This window comes from Schistocerca serialis, chromosome 3, assembly GCF_023864345.2.
Source record: "Schistocerca serialis cubense isolate TAMUIC-IGC-003099 chromosome 3, iqSchSeri2.2, whole genome shotgun sequence".
In the NCBI taxonomy this organism is placed as follows: Eukaryota; Metazoa; Arthropoda; class Insecta; order Orthoptera; family Acrididae; genus Schistocerca; species Schistocerca serialis.
The window spans coordinates 699,804,089-699,826,608 of record NC_064640.1 but is presented as its reverse complement, the minus strand read 5'-3'; the positions used below and the strand labels follow the sequence as shown (position 1 = coordinate 699,826,608).

Genomic DNA, 22,520 nt, shown 5'->3' with positions numbered 1-22,520 from the left:
TGACAGTTTATTGAACATTCCCCTTGACCCTCTTCAGCTGTTCAGGTATTCCAGCTTAAAGTGGACCTAATGACCAATTTTCTGAACTGTCCTTCTAATCAAGTTGCGTGCCTATGGAGTATTGTCTCTGTTGTGTGACTGGGTTTGTGACTTCCTGTCTGGAAGGTCATAGTTCATAGTAACTGATGGAAAGTCATCAAGTAAAACAGAAGTAATATCTGTTGCTCCCCAAAGAGGTATTATAGACTCTCTGCTGCTTCTGATCTGCCTAAATGATTTAGGAGACAGTTTTAGCAATCCTCTTAGATTGTCTGCAGATGATGCTGTCAATTCCCATGTAGTAAAGGCATCAGATGATCAAAAGTGATTGTAAAGTGGTGTATATAAGATGTTTATATGGTGCCAAAAGTGTCAATTGACTTTAAATAATGAAAAGTGTGAAGTCATCCACATGATTACTAAAAAGAATCCATTAAATTCTTGTTACACAGAAAATCTTACAACTCTAAAGTCTGTGAGGTCAACTAAATACTTAGGAATTACAGTGATGAGTAACTTAAATTGGGATGACCACATAGATAACATTGTGGGGAAAGCAAACCAAAGACTGTGATTTATTGGCAGAACACTTAGAAAATGTAACAGGTCAAAATAATCATGAATATGTAGATGTAGATTGATAAGTGGCATCATGCTACCAAATTCTTTCTAAAACTGACTTGCTTTTGTAAATGTGGAAGTAACATCGCATATCTTCCTGAACTGTGAAATTTTACTTTTTTTCCACTGCCCCTTCTTGGAGCATCACATTTTTGTCAGGCAGTGTGATTGAGAGAATAGAGCAATAATGGGATCAACATAAAATAACATAAATAGTGGGAAAACATAAACTCTGGAAATGTAAAATCAGGTTTTACTATAATTATAGTGTTAATTAGTTCATGTGTATAACATTAACCAGGTGATAAATGTGCACTGAGGAAAGCAGAAGGAGAAAATTATGAGAAGATTACAATGTCCTCAAAATTTTTAAATCACATGTATGACGAGAATGTTTTGTCCTCAGTGACATGAATACCTGTTTGTGACTGGACTTTGTCTTGGGGTCAGTGTGACAAATACAGTGGCTGGTCTCTAGGTTTTAGTGCAGCTGACTTTTAGAAATCCAACGGCACATTTCAAAGTTCTATGAAAAGTAATTATCTAACTTATAATTAATTATTCATGCAGAGGCACATCGGGTCTCATGTGCTAGAAGTTTACTGAACATTTATTTTGTGGAATCAGCTTGATAGCCACAGCTGAAAGCTTCACCAACTTTTATGCATGTAGTCACATATGTTGATCTTGAATGCTATCAACAAGTTAGGAAAGAATCTTTGTTTCATATTGTGGCATGTTGTGACTCATTCTATGTGACAAGATGGAATGAAAGTTTTGTGCCAAGTTGTTGATGCCACTTGAGACCACCATATGTGACTACGTGGATAAAGATTGGTAAAGCTGAAGCTGTGGCTACCAAGTTGATTCCACAAAATAGTTGTTCAGTAAACTTCTAAACTGAAAGTTAGGTAGTCAATATTTAGAAGTCCTCTGAATACATAGTTGTATTTCTAAATGTCAGGTGCACTACCAAAGTCAAGGTGCAAACCACCACATTTGTTGCATTGACCCTTTCATTTGAAAAGAAGTCCGGTCACAGAAGTTGAAATAAATGCAATCAGGAATTTGCAGTGAAAACTAATGTTCACTACTCACAGCATTAATAAAACGTTCTCACTTTCGAAGCCGTGTCAGTTCTAATAAAATCCTCGAACTTTCAATGAGCATCTCCACCATCATCGTCAGGAGTTCACTGACTGCCGGGGCTGCTACGGTTTCTTGCTTTACTCCAGTCCGGTCATGAACATAACCTATCCCATTGAAGGTAGGACTGTTGTGCGGTTCTAGGCGCTTCAGTCTGGAACCGTGTGACCACTACGGTCGCAGGTTCGAATCCTGCCTCGGGCATGGATGTGTGTGATGTTCTTAGGTCAGTTAGGTTTAAGTAGTTCTAAGTTCTAGGGGACTGATGACCACAGATGTTAAGTCCCATAGTGCTCAGAGCCATTTGAACCATTTTGAAGGTAAAGCTACCTGTGAAAAAAGTCATGTGATGTACAAGCTGAGCTGCAATGATTGTGCTGCACTCTATGTGGGCATGACAACCAACAAGCCTCTGTCTGCATGAATGGCCACCGACACACTGTGGCCAAGAAACAAATGGACCACCATGTTGCTGAACATGCTGCCAAACATGACATCCTTCATTTCAATGACTGCTTCACAACCTGTGCCATATGGATCCTTCCCACCAACACCAGCTTTTCTGAATTGTACAGGTGGGAACTTTCCCTGAAATATACCCTACATTCTCATAACCTTCCTGTCCTCAACCTTTGTTAGTCACTTCCCTCACCCATCCTGCCCCTTCCCTGTTCCCGTTCCAGCACTACATAGCCATCATTCCTCCATCACATTCATTCTTTTTACTTCTCTCCTTTTATGATACTTCCCACCCCCCTCCACACTTCTCCCTAGCCATCTGTCTAACCTGCAGGGCATCACTGTCCATCAACCCCACCATATTACCCTTCCTCTCCCCACCCCAGCCTCCTCCTTACCCCTATCCCATCATGACTCCTATCATGTACTGGAGTTGCTGCCCACAGGGTGGTTTCAATTGCCTGAGACTGCAATCATGTTTGTGAGTTGTGTTTGAGTGTGTGTGCATGTGTGCCTACATTTATTGCTGATGAAGGCCTTAATGGCCGAAAGCTTTATTTTTGACTGTCTTTTTGTTGAGCCTATCTGCGAGTCAGCATCTCATTTGTAGGCCACAGAAAAATGTATTCCTTGACACTGGAAATGTTCACATTCCTTAATTTTTTGAAGCTACTGGTATCTTTTGTGAGTCTATGTTGTACTTGAGCATAATGTTAGTTAAAAATATTCCTGTCCTCATTTGAATTCCTACATTCCTTCCTACCCTTCTCTGGTATTTTCTTGCTGCTCCCTTTCCTATCAGAATCTTTTCTATATGTATTTACGGGACTTCATACCATCTTGGCTAAAACTGGATTGGGTTTCTGTTCTTAGCCACTTGTAAGCTCCCTTATCATTGCAAGTGGTTCATTCCAGAATAAATGGACTAGTGATCACCAACTGACCATCTCTAATCTGAATAAAATATTGCACTGACGTATCTTACAGAATAAAGCTGAGCTCTGGACAATTTAAGCTCAAGATAAAAAAAAAATCCTGGTTTTATGAGGATTTCAGTAGGCAGCTGCAAAATGTCATATGAACTCCACGGCAGTTATCGGCACATTCAAACCAGCTTAAAATTAAAACTTATGTTCTCATTGCAATTTTAAAATTTTAAGGCTGTATTATCCATCATTTTTATGCTACATGAGATCAATTTTGGGGGAAATAAAACACTGTAAGTTTTCACCCATTTTATAACTCCAATTACTTTTTATTAAAAAAGTATACTACACCACATTTAGTAGTTCTGCAGAGAATTTACCTCAGAAAATGTTGTACATAGATAAGTCACACTTCCTGAAACTTCAGCACAACAAACTGTATACAAAATGCCTTGTCATGGAGAGATATTTAATGCAGTCTGTCACCAAAACTGTATATTTTCAGAAGGCAAAAGTGTAAATATGAAAGCTCCAAATTTTGAAAGTTAGTGTCATCACTGAATTCGACATGGCAGCTGCTATATTTGCTTCTGTCAGCCAATCACATCACAGGAGACATGATCTCGTCAGCCAGTTACAGTCTCCATTTATATTATTGCTTGTCAAAAATATTTATAGTTGTTTTTGCAAAAAATAACTGCTTGTGGTGACAGACTGATCTGTAGCATAGCCCAAGGTCTAAGTTTGTTTGGAAAGTATAAGTTTGCATAAAAGTTGAGAAAACCAACAACTGAGAAAGCAAAATACCAGTTTGTAGTAATGTACTGATCTGTAACATACCCTGAGATCTAGTTCGATTTGCTGACAGGATCACATGCCCTGTGCTGTGATTGGCTGACAGAAGTAAATTCAACAGCAGCCAACTTCATTTCAGTAATTCCCAAGATAACTTGCTGTATTTGGTGCTTTTTGTATTTGTTGTTGTTGTGGCCTTCAGTCCAGAGACTGGTTTGATGCGGCTCTCCATGCTACTCTATCCTGTGCAAGCCTCTACACCTCCTAATAACTACTGCAACCTACATCCTTCTGAATCTGCTTAATGTATTCATCTCTTGATCTCCCTCTCCAATTTTTACCCTTCACACCTCCCTCCAATACTAAACTGGTGATCCCTTGATACCTCAGAATGTGTTCCACCAACTAATCCATTCTTCTAGTCAAGTTGTACCACAAATTCCTCTTCTCCCCAATTCTGTTCAGTACTTCCTCATTAGTTACGTGATCTACCTATCTAATCTTCAGCATTCTTCTGTAGCATCACATTTTGAAAGCTAATATTCTCTTCTTGTCTACACTGTTTATTGTCCATGTTTCACTTCCACACATGGCTACACTCCATACACATACTTTCAGAAAAGACTTCCTAACACTTAAATCTATACTCGATGTTAACAAGTTTCTCTTCTTCAGAAATGCTTTCCTTGCTATAGCCAACCTCAAAGTTGTTATTTCTTCTCCATGGATTTTCATTCCTACTCCAAATTTTTCTTTTGTTTCCTTTACTTCTTGCTCGGTATATAGATTGAATAACATCAGGGATAGGCTGCAACCCTGTCTCACTCCCTTCTCAATCACTCCTTCCCTTTCATGCCCTCGATTCTTATAACTGCCATCTGGTTTCTGTACAAGTTGTAAATAGCCTTTTGCTCCATGTATTTTACACCTGCCACCTTCAGAAGGGCAGTATTCCAATCAACATTGTCAAAAGCTTTCTATAAGTCTACAAATGCTAGAAACATAGGTTTGCCTTTCCCAAACCTATTTTCTAAGATAACTCATAGGGTCAGTATTGCCTTGCGTGTTGCAAAATTTCCACAGAGTCCAAACTGATCTTCCCTGAGATCAGCTTCTACCAATTTTCCATTCGTTTGCAAAGAATTTGTGTCAGTATTTGCAACTATGAATTATGAAACTCATAGTTCATTTGTGTTTTACAAAAATATGCAGTTACAGTGGTAGACTCCATTGAGGATCTCTCTACAGCAAGTTGTGTTTAGTACAGTTTACCTTGATGCAAAGGCAGGAAGTGCAAATTTTAGATATAAAGCCATTATTGTTACTTCTTTCAAGTTCTACCAGACCACACCAGTGATTTACACATATTATAAATGTCATAAATACACAAATGTGGCATGAAAATTTTTACATTAAATTTGTGCATACTTATTGGCACATCTCATATTGCTAAATATTATCACATCTTCTTTTTGTTAAATAGCTCCAGTATACAAGCACAGAATGTATAAATTTGTGTGAGGGTTGACAAGGTGGTCAGCAGTGTCCTTGTAGAAGGAATCATTCCATTATTTGCCAGAAATAATGTGGGAAAACCTAAATAAGGATGGCTGAACAGAACATACTCCATCCTTTCACGTATGAAGTCAGTGTCTTTACAACTACACTGGTCAGTTGGTCCCTGCTGTAGAGTGTTCTGTTGATCATAGGCAAGTTGCACCAAATTTCTACAATAAAAGCACGGTTTTTCATTGTATCACTGCAGACATATGGACATCTGTCAGTGACTTCAGGACCACAGAACATGCACATCTCCATGTTCACCCTTTAGTCTGTCTGAAAAACAGTACCAGTAACTCCCCAACCCCCCCTCTGCACCACCCCCCACTTCCACCCCACCCCACCTGCTTTCCTGATGACTGACATGTTGAGCTCAGGAGAATGCCAAGACATTACTGTCATGCATTATAGATCTTGACATATTTGCTCATAGGGTCAGTATTGCCTTGCGTGTTGCAAAATTTCCACAGAGTCCAAACTGATCTTCCCTGAGATCAGCTTCTACCAGTTTTCCATTCTTTTGCAAAGAATTTGTGTTAGTATTTTGCAATTACGAATTATTAAACTGATAGTTCATTTATGTTTTACAAAAATATGCAGTTTCAGTGGTAGGCTGCATTGAGGATCTCTCCAAAGCAAGTTGTGTTTAGTACAGTTTACCTTGCTGTACTGCTTTCTCTAAGTGTTTCTCTAAGTCTACAAATGCTAGAAACATAGGTTTGCCTTTCCCTAACCTACTTTCTAAGATAAGTCATAGGGTCAGTATTGCCTTGCGTGTTGCAAAATTTCCACGGAGTCCAAACAGATCTTCCCTGACATCAGCTTCTACCAATTTTCCATTCGTCTGCAAAGAATTTGTGTTAGTATTTGCAACTATGAATTATTAAACTGATAGTTCATTTGTGTTTTACAAAAATATGCAGTTTCAGTGGTAGGCTCCAATGAGGATCTTGACATATTTGCTTGTAAAAGTATTATGTGGTACATATATTTAACGTACATATTTTATGTGACAAGATGTTGTAATTGTCCCCTTTTATTATAAAATCCTACTCTGAGACCTTGAAGTAATCTTTGATTATATAGTATACATTACTTATGAGGCATGCTTCAGCTGCAGTTTTGAACAGATGTATATTAATAATCTTATTCATCTCTTTGGCAATTTATTGAACAGTTTTATTCCCTGATTTAATGCTGTTTTAAGTATTTTTGTTTGTTTTTTCTTGGTAATTGCAAGTCAAATATGGCTTTTGTTCCATGATTATGTATATACATGTTAGTGTGGTAGTAACTGATTTCCCTGATATGCACAACAGACTGATAGATGTGGTCATTTGGTGTAGTAAGGATACCCACTCTTTTGAATACTTGTATACAATGAGCCCAACTACTACTTTCAGATATTATTCTAATGGCACTTTACTACTGTTTGAAAACTGTGTCTATGATTTGTGCCTTTCATCCCCAGAAAAGAATCCTTTGGTAAGAAAAGAGTGTATTTATGAATGGTACATCAGGTAAAAGTGCACTTATGGTGTTCGCAGCTTTTCTGTTGAGTACTGCTGTTGGTAATAGCTTGTGTGATAACTCATGGTAATCTGACATTAAAGATCATGAGTCAGATGCAGGAAGCCAATCTCACTCATAATTTCCTATGGTTCATAAATAAAGTTAGCTGGTATTTTGTTCTATCCAGTTAGAATTAAACACGTTGTCAGAATTTTCTGCAAAATTGTAAATAAGGTCTAAGAATTGCAATAATGAATGTATATGTCAGGCTACACTATTATAGCAAGCATATTCTTATGTTGAGATTCACTGGCTTCACCAGCTTGCAGCTAAATTACCCCGTCCCATCCTAACCTAGGCGTCAAGATTTGCTGCAGGTCAGTCTGTCAGAACACCTAGTTTTTTCTAGTCACCAAAGAAATACAAAATTCAGTAAGCAAATCTTAAAATTCATAATAAGCGAGTCAATAGAAGGTATTCAGGCACTCTCAATATTGAAAACAGTTTGTGCATTCTGATAAAAGAAATGATTAGATTCAGTAATTCTCATTGGCTACTCTATACTACCACCTGATTGGCTATGACCAAACTCAACGATCTGGTAACATTAGCATGCAACACAAGAGTCGCCAAAACTATAAGTGCCCTTTAGTCATATGTGACAATATGACATTAGCTCTTACAAATCACTGCTGGAACACTAAGAATAGTGTGTTGATGACAATTTAACTGATTCTCATGATGGGCATAGATGATGAACCTATAGATTGTATAACAAACAAAAAGTTTTTAGGATTGATTCTCATTTTTCATCCCTAAAAATTTTTTATTTGTTGTACAATATATGGGCTCATTATCTATGCTAATTCCTTCTGTTGTTTTATCTCATTTTTCTGAAGAGCACACAATTGATTTTCTTTATGTTTAATGTAAATTTTTCATATACTGGCCACATGTAAACATCCTTGGGCATTTCATTTGCTTTCTCCCTTAGGAGTTATGGTGTTCTAGCTGTGATTGTGGTGTTACTGTCATCAGCAAAAAGATACCCTGAAGGACATGTGTGTTTATATGTTTCTTGTCTCACAATTGTTTCACTAAACATTGATCATCATGAGATGTGTGAACTAGCTCTACATTTTGCACCCTATTTTCCAGGAGAGACTGGAACCACTCATTTGTTATTGATCTTATACCTATACTTCTAGTTTGTTTAATAGTATTTTACGGCCAACAGTGTCAAAAGACTTGGACAAATCTATGAATATGCCTGTAACAGTTACAGTTGTCAAGCACTGTGAACTCTATAATGGATGAAAATGTATTGTACTTGATTAAAAAGGTGATGTTTATTCATGTAATTAACTTTATTTTGATGATTGATTAAATTAGTTTTTAGTATGCAGGCTGTAATGAAACTGGCCAATAGTTTTCAATCTTTCTGCATTAGCCTACCTTTCCTTTGTATGGACACAACTCATGAGTGCTTTACTTACTCTGGAAAAATACCTGAACTGGACTCATTTATTATATTTCTTAAGGAGCTATGTGTGCTGGCTATGCACAACTCCAGAATGGACACTGGGAACTTATCTAGGTGTGCTGACTTTTATTATTATTATTGTTATTATTATTATTATTGTTATTATTATTATTGTATTGTCTTTCTGTTCTGGGAAATGTCATTGTGCTTCTAGTTTAATTCATTGTGGGCCTCTCATGTGTTTTAGAAAGCTTTTGATGCAACTTCTCTGGAGTACTAGAGAAACAGTCATTAACAAAATTTGCTAATTCATGAGAACTTTCTGTTACTCTATTCCATTTTTGATTTGTGTGTTTGGTAAAAAAGTAACACAAATAATAATGATAACAATAATGAAGTGTCTTATATTCCACAGCACTTTCAAACTATACTTTTTCTTCTTTTTTTTCCTTTTCTGGAAAAAATTACTCCCAAAGCTATGCAGCATATAATAGTAATACCTTATCGTCTGTCTGAGCTCAACATCTCACTCATTATAGTGGGATGCTGAGTCAGTTTATCAGGCAAGAAAATGAGAAATTGCAATGCACAAAATGATAGTCTGTGTAGTGTTATGAAACAACATGCGTACTGTGTGCAGTGACTGGGAGTGATAAATGAATGAAGAGTGTAGCACTAATGGTTCTGAATAAGAGTATTTGTAGTGATTGGATGGGGAACAGGAAACTGAATATGATGTTAATGACAGGGCATCTTATGATAAGGTCCATAAAATGTTAATTCCTGAGGAATGGGGTAATTTAAATTTTAAAGTGGCAAGGAAGATTGAAGAATTAAGGGGTGAAAAGGATGTAAGAGAAGTGCCTAAGAATTGGTTTAAGGAAGATGCAGATATAAGAAATGGGGATTGATAATAGTGTTCATATATTGAATAGAGAGAGCAGGGAAGACAGTGAAGCAGGTCTATTGGAAGAGAGTGGTGGAGTTGACTTAACTGGGCTTAAAATAAAGAGTGCAACTAGGGGAAGTAGCAAGCTAGTAAAGATGGAGATTCAATTAGATTTTAAGGCTGAGGATCAGTATTTCTGTATGGATTGCTTTGTAGGCCTGATAACCAGCAGCTGATGGCAGGAACATTACCAAATATTGGATGAAGTGCTCAAAGCAATATACAAAGGTGGGATGACACTTAACCTGAATAAACACGAATTTGTGCAGGCATAATTGTCATTCTTAGGTCAGCTGTTAACAAGATAAAGGCTACTGCTGAGTGCAAGAGACTTACAAATACAAAGCAACTGAAATTATTTATTGGGCAATGTAAATTTTATAGAAACTTCAACAGTGATTACAGTACAAATTCACTAGATCCGTGTAGGCTGTTAGAAAAGAATGTTACCTGCAGTTGATCTGCTGGGTGTGATAAGGAATTTGAAGCTACCAAGAGCAGCTCAGTTAATGGTAAAGTATTATGCTATCCAGTCATGTCATTGCTTTTCTGCATTGCATCTGACAGCCCAGATTATGGTGTAGGCTCAGTCCTGTTTCAGGAGAAAATGACATATGGAAAGCTAGAGAAAAGAACTATAGCATTCACAAGCTAGATGCTGTCTAAATATGAACTGATGTATGGGCTATCATAAAGGGAGTTATTGGCTTCCAAATACCTAGGATTTATCTGGAAGTCAGGGAGGCTGTTGTCTTTACAATAAGGCTTTACAATAAAGCTTTGAGCTGCCTCCAAGAATGGAAATTGTTGAACAAACTGTTAATAAGATAGACCAGGTTTCTGCAGAAATTTAGATATCTTATTAATTATATAAATGGGATGGACAACAATGTGGCAGATGCAATGTCCCAGCTACCAATTGTAGAGGAAGTATTCGTCGTAAGCCTTTTTCAACTTTTCAGAGGTGAAACTAGTGAATTTTGCAAGTTTAACACAAAACATGATGGCATAACATTGCTCTAAATTCCACTGTTCCAGTTTCGTAACACACAACAAAATCACAACTTTACTGACAGAGCTTCAAATATCACGTGATGGCTGTACAGAGCTGAAACTTGGACTAAGCATCTGGAAGGAAGGAACACACCTGTATACAAAAATAGGACAACACAACATTGCCAGATCACTCACAGTATTGTCAGTCTCATTACTTTTCTCACATACTCTCCTGGAAATTGAAATAAGAACACCGTGAATTCATTGTCCCAGGAAGGGGAAACTTTATTGACACATTCCTGGGGTCAGATACATCACATGATCACACTGACAGAACCACAGGCACATAGACACAGCAACAGAGCATGCACAATGTCGGCACTAGTACAGTGTATATCCACCTTTCGCAGCAATGCAGGCTGCTATTCTCCCATGGAGACGATCGTAGAGATGCTGGATGTAGTCCTGTAGAACGGCTTGCCATGCCATTTCCACCTGGCGCCTCAGTTGGACCAGCGTTCGTGCTGGACGTGCAGACCGCGTGAGATGACGCTTCATCCAGTCCCAAACATGCTCAATGGGGGACAGATCCGGAGATCTTGCTGGCCAGGGTAGTTGACGTACGCCTTCTAGACCACGTTGGGTGGCACGGGATACATGCGGACGTGCATTGTCCTGTTGGAACAGCAAGTTCCCTTGCCGGTCTAGAAATGGTAGAACGATGGGTTCGATGACGGTTTGGATGTACCGTGCACTATTCAGTGTCCCCTCGACGATCACCAGTGGTATACGGCCAGTGTAGGAGATCGCTCCCCACACCATGATGCAGGGTGTTGGCCCTGTGTGCCTCGGTCGTATGCAGTCCTGATTGTGGCGCTCACCTGCACGGCGCCAAACACGCATACGACCATCATTGGCACCAGGGCAGAAGCGACTCTCATCGCTGAAGACGACACGTCTCCATTCGTCCCTCCATTCATGCCTGTCGCGACACCACTGGAGGCGGGCTGCACGATGTTGGGGCGTGAGCGGAAGACGGCCTAACGGTGTGCGGGACCGTAGCCAAGCTTCATGGAGACGGTTGTGAATGGTCCTCGCCGATACCCCAGGAGCAACAGTGTCCCTAATTTGCTGGGAAGTGTCGGTGCGGTCCCCTATGGCACTGCATAGGGTCCTACGGTCTTGGCGTGCATCCGTGCGTCGCTGCGGTCCGGTCCCAGGTCGACGGGCACGTGCACCTTCCGCCGACCACTGGCGACAACATCGATGTACTGTGGAGACCTCACGCCCCACGTGCTGAGCAATTCGGCGGTACGTCCACCCGGCCTCCCGCATGCCCACTATACGCCCTCGCTCAAAGTCCGTCAACTGCACATACGGTTCACGTCCACGCTGTCGCGGCATGCTACCAGTGTTAAAGACTGCGATGGAGCTCCGTATGCCACGGCAAACTGGCTGACACTGACGGCGGCGGTGCACAAATGCTGCGCAGCTAGCGCCATTCGACGGCCAACACCGCGGTTCCTGGTGTGTCCGTTGTGCAGTGCGTGTGATCATTGCTTGTACAGCCCTCTCGCAGTGTCCGGAGCAAGTATGGTGGGTCTGACACATCGGTGTCAATGTGTTCCTTTTTCCATTTCCAGGAGTGTAGTTTGCACTCTGGTAACTTTAAATCTTCCATGTTTCTTTGTTTGCAGATAACAAGCTGTGAGCTTGTTATCTGCAAACAACAAAATGCAGTTTGTTTTCCTCCCCTTTTCTTTTTTTATTTTATTTTTTTCTGATAGCGTGTTTCATGTGGTTTTTGATATTGCACTTTTTTTTTCTTGCTTGTGCAGTGTTAATATGCTTGTTTCTTTTGATGTTGTGGTTGCACACGTAATTTATTCACAAAGATAACAGGGGCTGTAATGTCCAAAAGATGATCATTTCAAATGCTATTTTCTGAGGATTTACTTTATTGTACACTTGGATGATGACTTCACCATGAAAAGAACCTGCCATTGGTTAGAGTTCATCATGTATAGTAGCTGACTTGGTTTATTTGAACTATAAAAATAGTTATAGCAGAAGTTAATCTCCATCATTATGTGTTTTGGCGCTAAGAAATTTGAAGTAATCTCAAGTTTAAATCAATGATGTGGTGTCCATCACTGAAATATTAGGTTACATCTTGAATCAATTTCAGAGAATGAGACTTCAAAAGTTTAGCATTACGAAAGAATACCAGCAATATAACCAGGTCAGTAATGTTCCATAATGTGTTTAGCTTTTTACTGGGCAACTGTGAAATCTCTAATGATGATGAAAAGCTTCCCAATGATGCACTAAACATAAAATGTGGCTACCCATAAAACTAAGTATGAGAGGAGTGTACATTAAAAAAAGAATTTTGTAAGGAACTTCCTTTCCAACTGGAAAAACAGGTTGTCCGAAACTGCAATACTAAATGCTACTCTGTACAAGTTCACGCATTGACACTTGAAGTGTTTGTTTCTGTTTCATGAAGTAAACAAATCATATGAGCAATGAGCCCATTTTGTAAAGATTTCTATTCATCATATACAAGATATGCCTGTAAGAGTTACTGTTAAGTGAATTATAAGTTCATCAGGCAAATTTAGGAAAACTAAAATTACAAATGGGGGCTAGATACCTATACAAAGTGTTGATATGCACATCTTACAATGAAATTATGGAGCAGTCTACATACTAATGCAATGAGTTGCATAATGTAATCCTTAGACTGTAACTTCAGTGAAATATTCTGGGCTGCAGTGTTCAAAATGCTGAGTTCTATATGTAACGTGGAGTGTGACCTGGAGACTGTGAATTAAGGCTTAGTAGCTGTAACTTGCTGGTACAAAACCTTATAATGATCATTATTCTCTTGCTACAATGTGTTAACTTAATACATGGAAACTAGTAGGGCTATTCAGGAAGTAAGGTCTAATCGGTCGTGAAAGGGAAATCACAGTGAAAATTTGATGAAGCTTTGCATACATGTGCTGGACAGTGTCTCATGCCTAGAAAATAGTGTCTAATGCCAAGTATGAGTGCCTGTGAGAGATTTTGCCTGATTTCATGCAGCCCACACAATGTAACTGTCATGCATTTCCTTCTTCCTGACAATTCTCAGCAGCACATGGCAAGGAGTCTAAGATAGAGTTCCAAATAATGCTTATAAAAGGAATAGATGAAGAGAAGGAGGTCAAGGCAATATGCAAAGATATGTACAGGCCCCAAAATGAGATTCCAACATTGTAATTCATTAAAGTTAATTTTGGATGTAAGTAAAGAAAAGTCCAGTGAATGGGGAAACCAAAAAATTAATTGATGTATCATGAGCCATTTTAAGTAACAGAGGGCCCACATTCCAGTGCCTATAGACTGGAGTACCCAATATTAAAGAAACCTTCAGGTCTGCGAAATATAACTGAGCTGAGGAGGTATACTGAAAAGTGAATGACGAGAATACAATGTTCTAAAATTTATATAAAGTATATATTTATTACCATTCTGTATAGTTATAAATAATTTTGGTTGATTTTCATTTTTAACTATTTCTGGATGGTATATATATGTTGTGTAACATGATTTGCACAGCTGATACTGGTGGAATTGATGGTAGAAGTTTCAGTTATGTGAGGATTAGAGAAATTTTACTATTCATGAGAGAATATGCATGGATGTACTATATATTTAAAAATTTAAGTGATTTGTTCTTGGGATATGTGTGGATGTATAGGAAAATTAAGCATATCTAATAATATGATTGCCAGAGGTAAAGGATGAGTTATGAAGAACTGTGGCATGGGAAATAACCCCTGGGGGTCAAGTCTGGTGTGTTTGGGTGAGATGAGTAAGGGGATGTACAGTAAACTGAGTGTTCTCTCTTCTGTCAGTATGTAAGTATAATGTTCAGATTTAGAATCATGGAAATCAGTAGATTTGGGATTAGGTTAATCTAGTTTGATAAGTATTTGTGTAAATGTGAAAGCCAGAATTAATTGCTTATTTTGTCAATTAGTATCTTGTGGGATGCAAAGGAATTTTCTCAAAATTTAAAATTATTTGTTTATTATCAATAAATATATGAGAATATCCAGTTGTTTTAAAACATATTTAAGCATTTGTATAGTTGCCTTGATAAATCTCAATTGAGATCCAAACATAGTGGACACATGATCAGCCAGGGAAGGGTTTCTACAGCCTGATCACTGTGGGGTGATGTCTAAAAAAAATATTGAGCACACATTCATTGGGACTTCTATTTCAACATTTTGATAGGATATGGCTTGGCTGGCTATGGGTGGCACAGCACTGCTGGCTGTGTACTGATGAGTGTGGAAGGTGTACAATTGTGCCAAGACTGCCTTGGACACAAGAGTCCATTTGCACCAACCCGATGCAAGTACAGGAACAACTTTGGATTTATGTATGTGTGAAAAAAAGTGAAAGTGATAACATATTCTAATCTTGAGTGCTGCTTGTAAAAAGACTAACAGGACGTTTGTTTCATGTAAAATCATTCTGGTTGCTATTTCATTCAAAGACTTTTTAGGTAAAGATACCTCCATTATATTTAAGTTAATATTGTATATGTATGCTAGAAATAATGGTCATTCTGACTGATTCACCACCAACAGAATTACCACATGAGCTTTGGTATAGTTAAAAATGTGAAAAAATTGGTATTACTTGACATTGTGTGAATGATGAGCATGGTGCTACTTTATGTACTATATAAATGAGTTTGTTAAGAGATTGGAAAATGACTGCAAAGTTTTTTGTATGTTTTATCATAAGTAATTATTTAAAATTGTTATGAAAAATTGAATAGTTGTCAGGATGAAAGTATCTGCACTGAATCAAGCAATAGTCATGTGACCAAAACTTTAAATAAACACATGGGGCAAAGCTCGTGGTCTTTTGCCTGTTTTTTTGCATCTGGAGTGTTGGTGAGGTATTTTGTCTGGAGCCAGTATTGCTATGTGTGGTGGGTACACCACAAATGTTATTTTCATATACCAGAACTTGTACATTGTGATTTAGCGCATGCTGCTGGGGATAATGCTCTATCTGCAGAAAATAATACCAAAATTTTCAATGGTGAATGACACTGCTATTTTATACAATGAGTTATTTGTTTGTGGTGACCATTCACATACATTGTGCTTATCTAACAAATAACTAAAAGGGATTTATATAAAACTTAAAATTAATCTGTTTTGATCAATGTTGTTATCCTTCAGGATTTTGAGCAACAGATCCCACCTCAGTAAATGTTTTATTAAGTTTTTTGCTAATATCTCACTGCTAATATAAGGCTTTGGTATTAACATTATAACATTGTGTTGTTGGGCTGAAGAGTGATGGTATACACCCACCCCCTATTGCTGTTAGTGATTCACACCATAAGTTAATGACCTAACGTTGTCTATACCCTGGGGATTTGGTGAACAATCCTAGGATCATTTTCAAATATACCACAGGAGCAGGAGCTTATTTTGAGAGGGATAGAGTTTTATATAAAATTTTTAGTTGTTTTGAGACATGGATTGGCTAAATATAATGGGAATTCAAGGTGCTCAAGCTAAATACAGGAGAATCTGAGCGAAAGAAGCATTATAGTGAGGGTTCTTACAGAGCATTATTCAGATTTTAAAGTTTCCATTAATGCACTGATATACTGTAAAAACTCTCCTTAATCCTGACACCACTCACATAAATTGAGTAATAGTCAGAGGAAAGATGTCCGCTGCTGTATAATGAGTGCACTGGTAATGCTTAATTCAGTAGGAGATATAATGGACCTATTTGTGGAAAAGCTTAAGTGGACCAAATTTAAGAAAAATAAATGTTGATGGTGTTGAGACAGCACCATCAACATTTGTCCTCAAATAACAGCTGCAGTCTCCAGCCATGTCATCATATGACAAAATGGCGTGAAGAAAAATATATTTGACTTATAAAGAGAGTGTTATTTGTGTCAAAGGAAAAGTCTGTCAAGGAAACTGGTCAATTATGAGAGAGAATTTCTGGACAGGCTTACCTTCAGGAAGCAAAATGGGATGTAATGACTCAGGAAGAAGCCATACCTACAACAGGTAAAATGGTGAAACATCAAACAAGATTTTCACAAAACAAAGTACCCTCAAAGTGGAAGGTAAATGGCCAGAGGTCAGAAACCATCCCATGTAAGGAACTTTTATTTTGTGTCTAAAATATTCTTCCATGCACATTATAGAGTTATAGGCTTATTCTTGTGCATTGTTTATATGAGAATGACTAATGAAGTTAAAGAGTGACTGATGAATAGATCTACATGTGCACACATTAAGCACAATCCTTCTTGGTGCAATAGCAATTTATTTGATTCACAGAAAGATGAGCAGTTAGGCTGAGTAACATACGCTGATAGTTTTTGTTACATTAGGGGAAATGTGACTAGGGTACACTCACAATGATATGCAGTGACTGATAGACAGAGCTGAATATACATAATTTTACTGTATGTTTATGATAAACAGTAATATTGTAGATCAGTTTTTTGTTAATTCATAAATGTACATTCAAGGAATATTGGCACAGAAGTCGCTGGCTACTTTTTATGCATGTGTATTTTAGAAACTTATGTATGGGATTAAATTTGTTCAGTATGAGTTACTCACATAAAACCACATTCAGTCTGTATTTAATGCAGATTAATTTTCACTTTTTCTTACATTTCATGTTTTGTCCTGACCTCACAAGCAATAATCCAAGAGTACGTTTGCAATATGAGTTTCGTTTTCTATTGTTCATCTGTGTAACATTTATTTCATATTCTGCAAAGAATATCAAGTGTGTCACTGAATCATTCACTTATGTTGTGGTTGGAGTCAGTACATGTAGACATGAAAATATATAAGAAAATAATCCTGTCACATGAATGTGATCCTTTTTTTTTTTTTTTTTTTTAATTTGCATTAGAAGAATAGAAGAATGTGTAGTGTTTTGGAGGGTGTCTGCAGTAATGATTGATTGTTTGTATACATAACTGCTTTTTTATCTTTGTGATATTGTGAATGTAATGTACAGAAAAAATTGTATTTATTATGAATTACTTAATACCAGTGTGTTTGCATTTTCTAAATGTGTGAAGATTAATGATCATTCATCTGTAGTTCTTAAAGTACCATAGTAACATTTTTATGTGTTTTTTGTTACTCATTGTTTTTGCATGAATTTGATGATGACAGTTTTTGTCCCACTCTGGGCATGTCTCTGGCATTATTGTATTATTGTGTTTTGCATATAATATGCACATTTGTATATGGCTTGTTATTCATGACTGATACTCACCTCTGTAATTTAGATCACTAACACATGCCTGTGCAGAGGTGCTTGACTCAGATGTGTAGCCTGTCTGAATCTTGGTAGTGGAAGAAATTTCCAGTACTAGTGTTTGGCCAGTGAGGGGAGGAGAAGTGGTGATGCTCCTGTCCTTGTTAAATTCCAAACCTCTCTGCAGTATCTCATGTAGTGAGAGCATATGAAATTCTGATGATATCTGTCTGTTGCTTAAGGAATTTCAGTTTGGTAGCTCCTGTGCAGCTATTTGAGAGGAGAAGGCAATGTGTTGACACTGAGTTTTGCACTCTCCCTTATCTCATCATCATACTACACAAACATGACACTACACCATACATACATTCCTTACAGTCGCATACACTGTAAAAATTTTCTTAACACAACTCTTACATCTTTAGAAAGGAACCAGTATGCATGGAGGAAGAAAACCCTTTCTGATCAGCTGACTGAACCTGCCGCTTTAGGTCTTTCAATCCACAATGTCAATTGAAACTTTCTTTGTTTTCATTACCAATTCTCCCATCTGGCGTTATGCATTAAGACACACTCTGTTGAATCCTGAATGACATTCTGTGAAAGCATGTACAAACATGCACAATTGAATTACATGTGTTCATTGTAAAGATTCTCAGTTTTCTTATTTGTTAAATAACATGACTAACATGTTTTTACTGAGAGCTCTCATTATGTATTGATTGTGTTAAAAATTTTCTTTGTTTGCATATAATTTGACACATGTATCAGTATACTTCTGTGTGCTTTGGCTATATCAATGGACAATTTTAATGCCTCATTAAATGTTAACCTTCAGTCTGGGGTCAAGAAATGACTCTTAAGAAATATACAGGGTGTTACAAAAAGGTACGGCCAAACTTCCAGGAAACATTCCTTACACACAAATAAAGAAAAGATGTTATGTGTACATGTGTCCGGAAATGCTTAATTTCCATGTTAGAGCTCATTTTAGTTTCGTCAGTATGTACTGTACTTCCTCGATTCCCCACCAGTTGGCCCAATTGAAGGAAGGTAATGTAGACTTCAGTGCTTGTGTTGACATGCGACTCATTGCTCTACAGTACTAGCATCAAGCACATGAGTACATAGAATCAACAGGTTAGTGTTCATCACAAATGTGGCTTTGCAGTCAGTGCAATGTTTACAAATGCACAGTTGGCAGATGCCCATTTGATGTATGGATTAGCACAGGGCAATAGCCGTGGCGAGGTATGTTTGTATCAAGACAGATTTCCAGAACGAAGGTGTCCCGACAGGAAGACGTTTGAAGCAATTGATTGGCGTCTTATGGAGCATGGAACATTCCAGCCTATGACTCGTGACTGGGGAAGACCTAGAATGACGAGGACACCTACAATGGATGAGGCAATTCTTAGTGCAGTTGACGATAACCCTAATGTCAGCATCAGAGAAGTTGCTGCTGTATAAGGTAACGTTGACCACGTCACTGTATGGAGAGTGCTACGGGAGAACCAGTTGTTTCCGTACTATGTACAGCGTGTGCAGGCACTATCAGCAGCTGATTGGCCTCCACGGGTACACTTCTGTGAATGGTTCATCGAACAATGTGTCAATCCTCATTTCAGTGCAAATGTTCTCTTTACGGATTTGGATTCATTCCAACGTGATCAAATTGTAAATTTTCACAATCAACATGTGTGGGCTGATGAGAATCCACACGCAATTGTGCAATCACGTCATCAACACAGATTTTCTGTGAACGTTTGGGCAGGCATTGTTGGTGGTGTCTTGATTGGGCCCCATGTTCTTCCACCTATGCTCAATGGAGCACGTTATCATGATTTCATACGGGATACTCTACCTGTGCTGCTAGAACATGTGCCTTTACAAGTACAACACAACATGTGGTTCATGCACGATGGAGCTCCTGCACATTTCAGTCGAAGTGTTCGTATGCTTCTCAACAACAGATTCGGTGACCGATGGATTGGTAGAGGCGGACCAACTCCATGGCCTCCACACTCTCCTGACCTCAACCCTCTTGACTTTCATTTTTGGGGGCATTTGGAAGCTCTTGTCTACGCAACCCCGGTACCAAATGTAGAGACTCTTTGTGCTCATATTGTGGACGGCTGTGATACAATACACCATTCTCTAGGGCTGCATCAGCGCATCAGGGATTCCATGCGATGGAGGGTGGATGCACGTATCCTCGCTAACTGAGGACATTTTGAACATTTCCTGTAACAAAGTGTTTGAAGTCATGCTTGTACATTCTGCTGCTGTGTGTTTCCATTTCATGATTAATGTGATTTGAAGAGAAGTAATAAAATGAGCTAACGTGGAAAGTAAGCATTTCCGGACACATGTCCACATAACATATTTTCCTTCTTTGTGTGTGAGAAATGTTTCCTGAAATTTTGGCCGTACCTTTTTGTAACACCCTGTATGTATGAAAGTGAACTAATACGTGAAGTGAATGTAGGATCTTGTGAGAAGATAATGCAATAATTGAAGGGACCCTCATGCAAGTTTAGCTGGCTGTTCAGTTCAATTTCTCTGGGAAAAATCAATGTGACAGAAAGAAATTACGCAGTGACCACCCTCAGTTGAGGGTCAAGTGTTACAATCAGGACAGATATTTCCTAACTGCTGGATATTCAGTGGCACACCTACAGGAAAAGGCAATAGCTTACTGCAGTGAACTGTACCCCAGAGCATTGCATTACATCCAAGAAAGTCAACAGATCTCATATGTGCTCCTGGATGATCCTATCTCATTTTTGCACTGTGGAATCATTTATTAAATACAGTTTTCAAATGTCCTAATAACATTGTTTTTGTCTAAATACATATTTTCAAATTTGCAACTTTATTTGGCCAGACACACTATATCCTTGCAGTAGGCCTATTTTATCCATTGATATCTGATGCTGCTGAACAATGTCAGTGCTACTGAGCCTGCAGCATAAAGAACAAATTTCCTGTGATGTATATTTAAGAATTTCAACAAACTTGAAATGGCTCTCTGTGAGACCTTCAGTCTTAAGCTTCAAATATTTTTATTGTTAATTTTTGTACTAAAGCTCCTTGATATTTTCTCTCATTTAAATTGTCTGCAAAAATGTTTAATGTTTTTTTCAGTATTGTGTGTATTGTAGCACCCATCACTGTTTGAAGACTTAGCCTTTTAGTAGCCAGTCACCTCAAATGAATTTGTTTTAAAACTCTTCACAGTACAGGTGGGCACACAAGTTAAACAGTGGTCAAAAGCAATCTTAATTACACCATCTGCCATAGCACAGCAGACTGCTGCAGCTTGACATCATTTGTTACAAATTCATGTTATCTGTGATAGTAAGTCAACTGCCAACATATTTTTCTGTTTAATTATCAATTCAACAATGCAAAAAGTTCTAGGATCTCATGACATTTGATTACAATATGTTGCATCTATAGATGTAGTAAAAATGATAAATCCTCAGAGCTATTGTTACATGTCTGTAAGAAGTGTAATGATTAGTCTACCAGATAGTCACATCATGACAGATTTGTAAACACAGTAGATTAATATGCCATTTATTTAATTTAAAAAAAAAAAAAAAAACTGTAGTGACGAAAACAGTACATTTCTCTGTAACACATTTCTGTGATGTTTTCCAATAGACAACCTTTAAAAAATAGGTCACTTTTTGTAGATTAATATGACACTTGCAAACAAAGAAGATATGTTTGCTACTTATTTTGAAGAGGGTCATCATAGTATACTGACCGTGAATACAAATATAAATTTTATATATTCCATTGTCAATGCACATGACAAGTGATAATTGATCTGAATATTACAACAATTCACCATTACAAATTACAGCATTCCTCTTTGAGGTCCATTCTTGGTAGAAAACAGTTTGCAAATTTAATTAAAAGAAATACATGTATATCATAAATCTTATCTTTTAACAAGTGAAACAAGAAGGTACAGCTCTTCCAATGATTAAATACTATAACATTTCTGTTGCACAAATTGTGTTGTACAATAATTTTAATCCTCTTAGTTCATTTATGTCATTTTTTGAGGGACCTCCAACATTCTTATAAAATGTAAGCTTTTGTCTTAGTAGCTATGGAAGGATATGTTCCACAATGTTCTCTGTGTTGCAGCAGCTCTTTGCTTGTTCATCTTAGCCTGCCACCATATGAGCTCCAAACTTTACATGTACAGGGAGCCTGAAAAAGAGAACACACACTCTTTCTGCTTTAGAAGGAGGGAAAAAACTTCTATAGTGATCATTTACGACATTTGATTATTACCTCTAAATTAGTGTCCAACAATGAAACATGGCAATGAAAATATTGATGTAAAATGGGATTCCAAAAACATTACACTGCTTGCCATTACAATTAAAATGCCATAAATAATAAATATTTAAATTTTTAGGTGATCTGAGGGTGCACAAATATTAAATATGTTCCCATATTTTTGAAATAAAAAACTAATAATGATTCCAACAATAATGTAAATGGTTACTAAATGCGCAATGGGCTGTTCATTTGCTCAGATTATTTTTAGTTTCACATTTGGTCCATATTCAATTAAAATTCTGGGATTTGAATTACTTATTAATGTTACTTATCACAGTGTTGTACAGAGCACCAAAGCAAAATTTTGAATTATTTCTGAATTCTCTTGATACAGTTTTAT

The 22,520-nt window shown here is 37.7% G+C and overlaps 1 protein-coding gene across 1 annotated transcript in view; it reads right to left on the bottom strand.

Moving 5' to 3' along the window:
* Positions 1-21,436: 21,436 nt before the first annotated feature.
* LOC126470569 (endosome/lysosome-associated apoptosis and autophagy regulator family member 2-like) overlaps positions 21,437-22,520 on the bottom strand; it is a 221,996-nt gene continuing 220,912 nt past the window's right edge. Inside the window, exon 17 of the mRNA XM_050098515.1 lies at positions 21,437-22,045. The gene's annotated coding sequence lies outside the window, so the exon portion shown is untranslated. The remainder of the gene's footprint in view (positions 22,046-22,520) is intronic.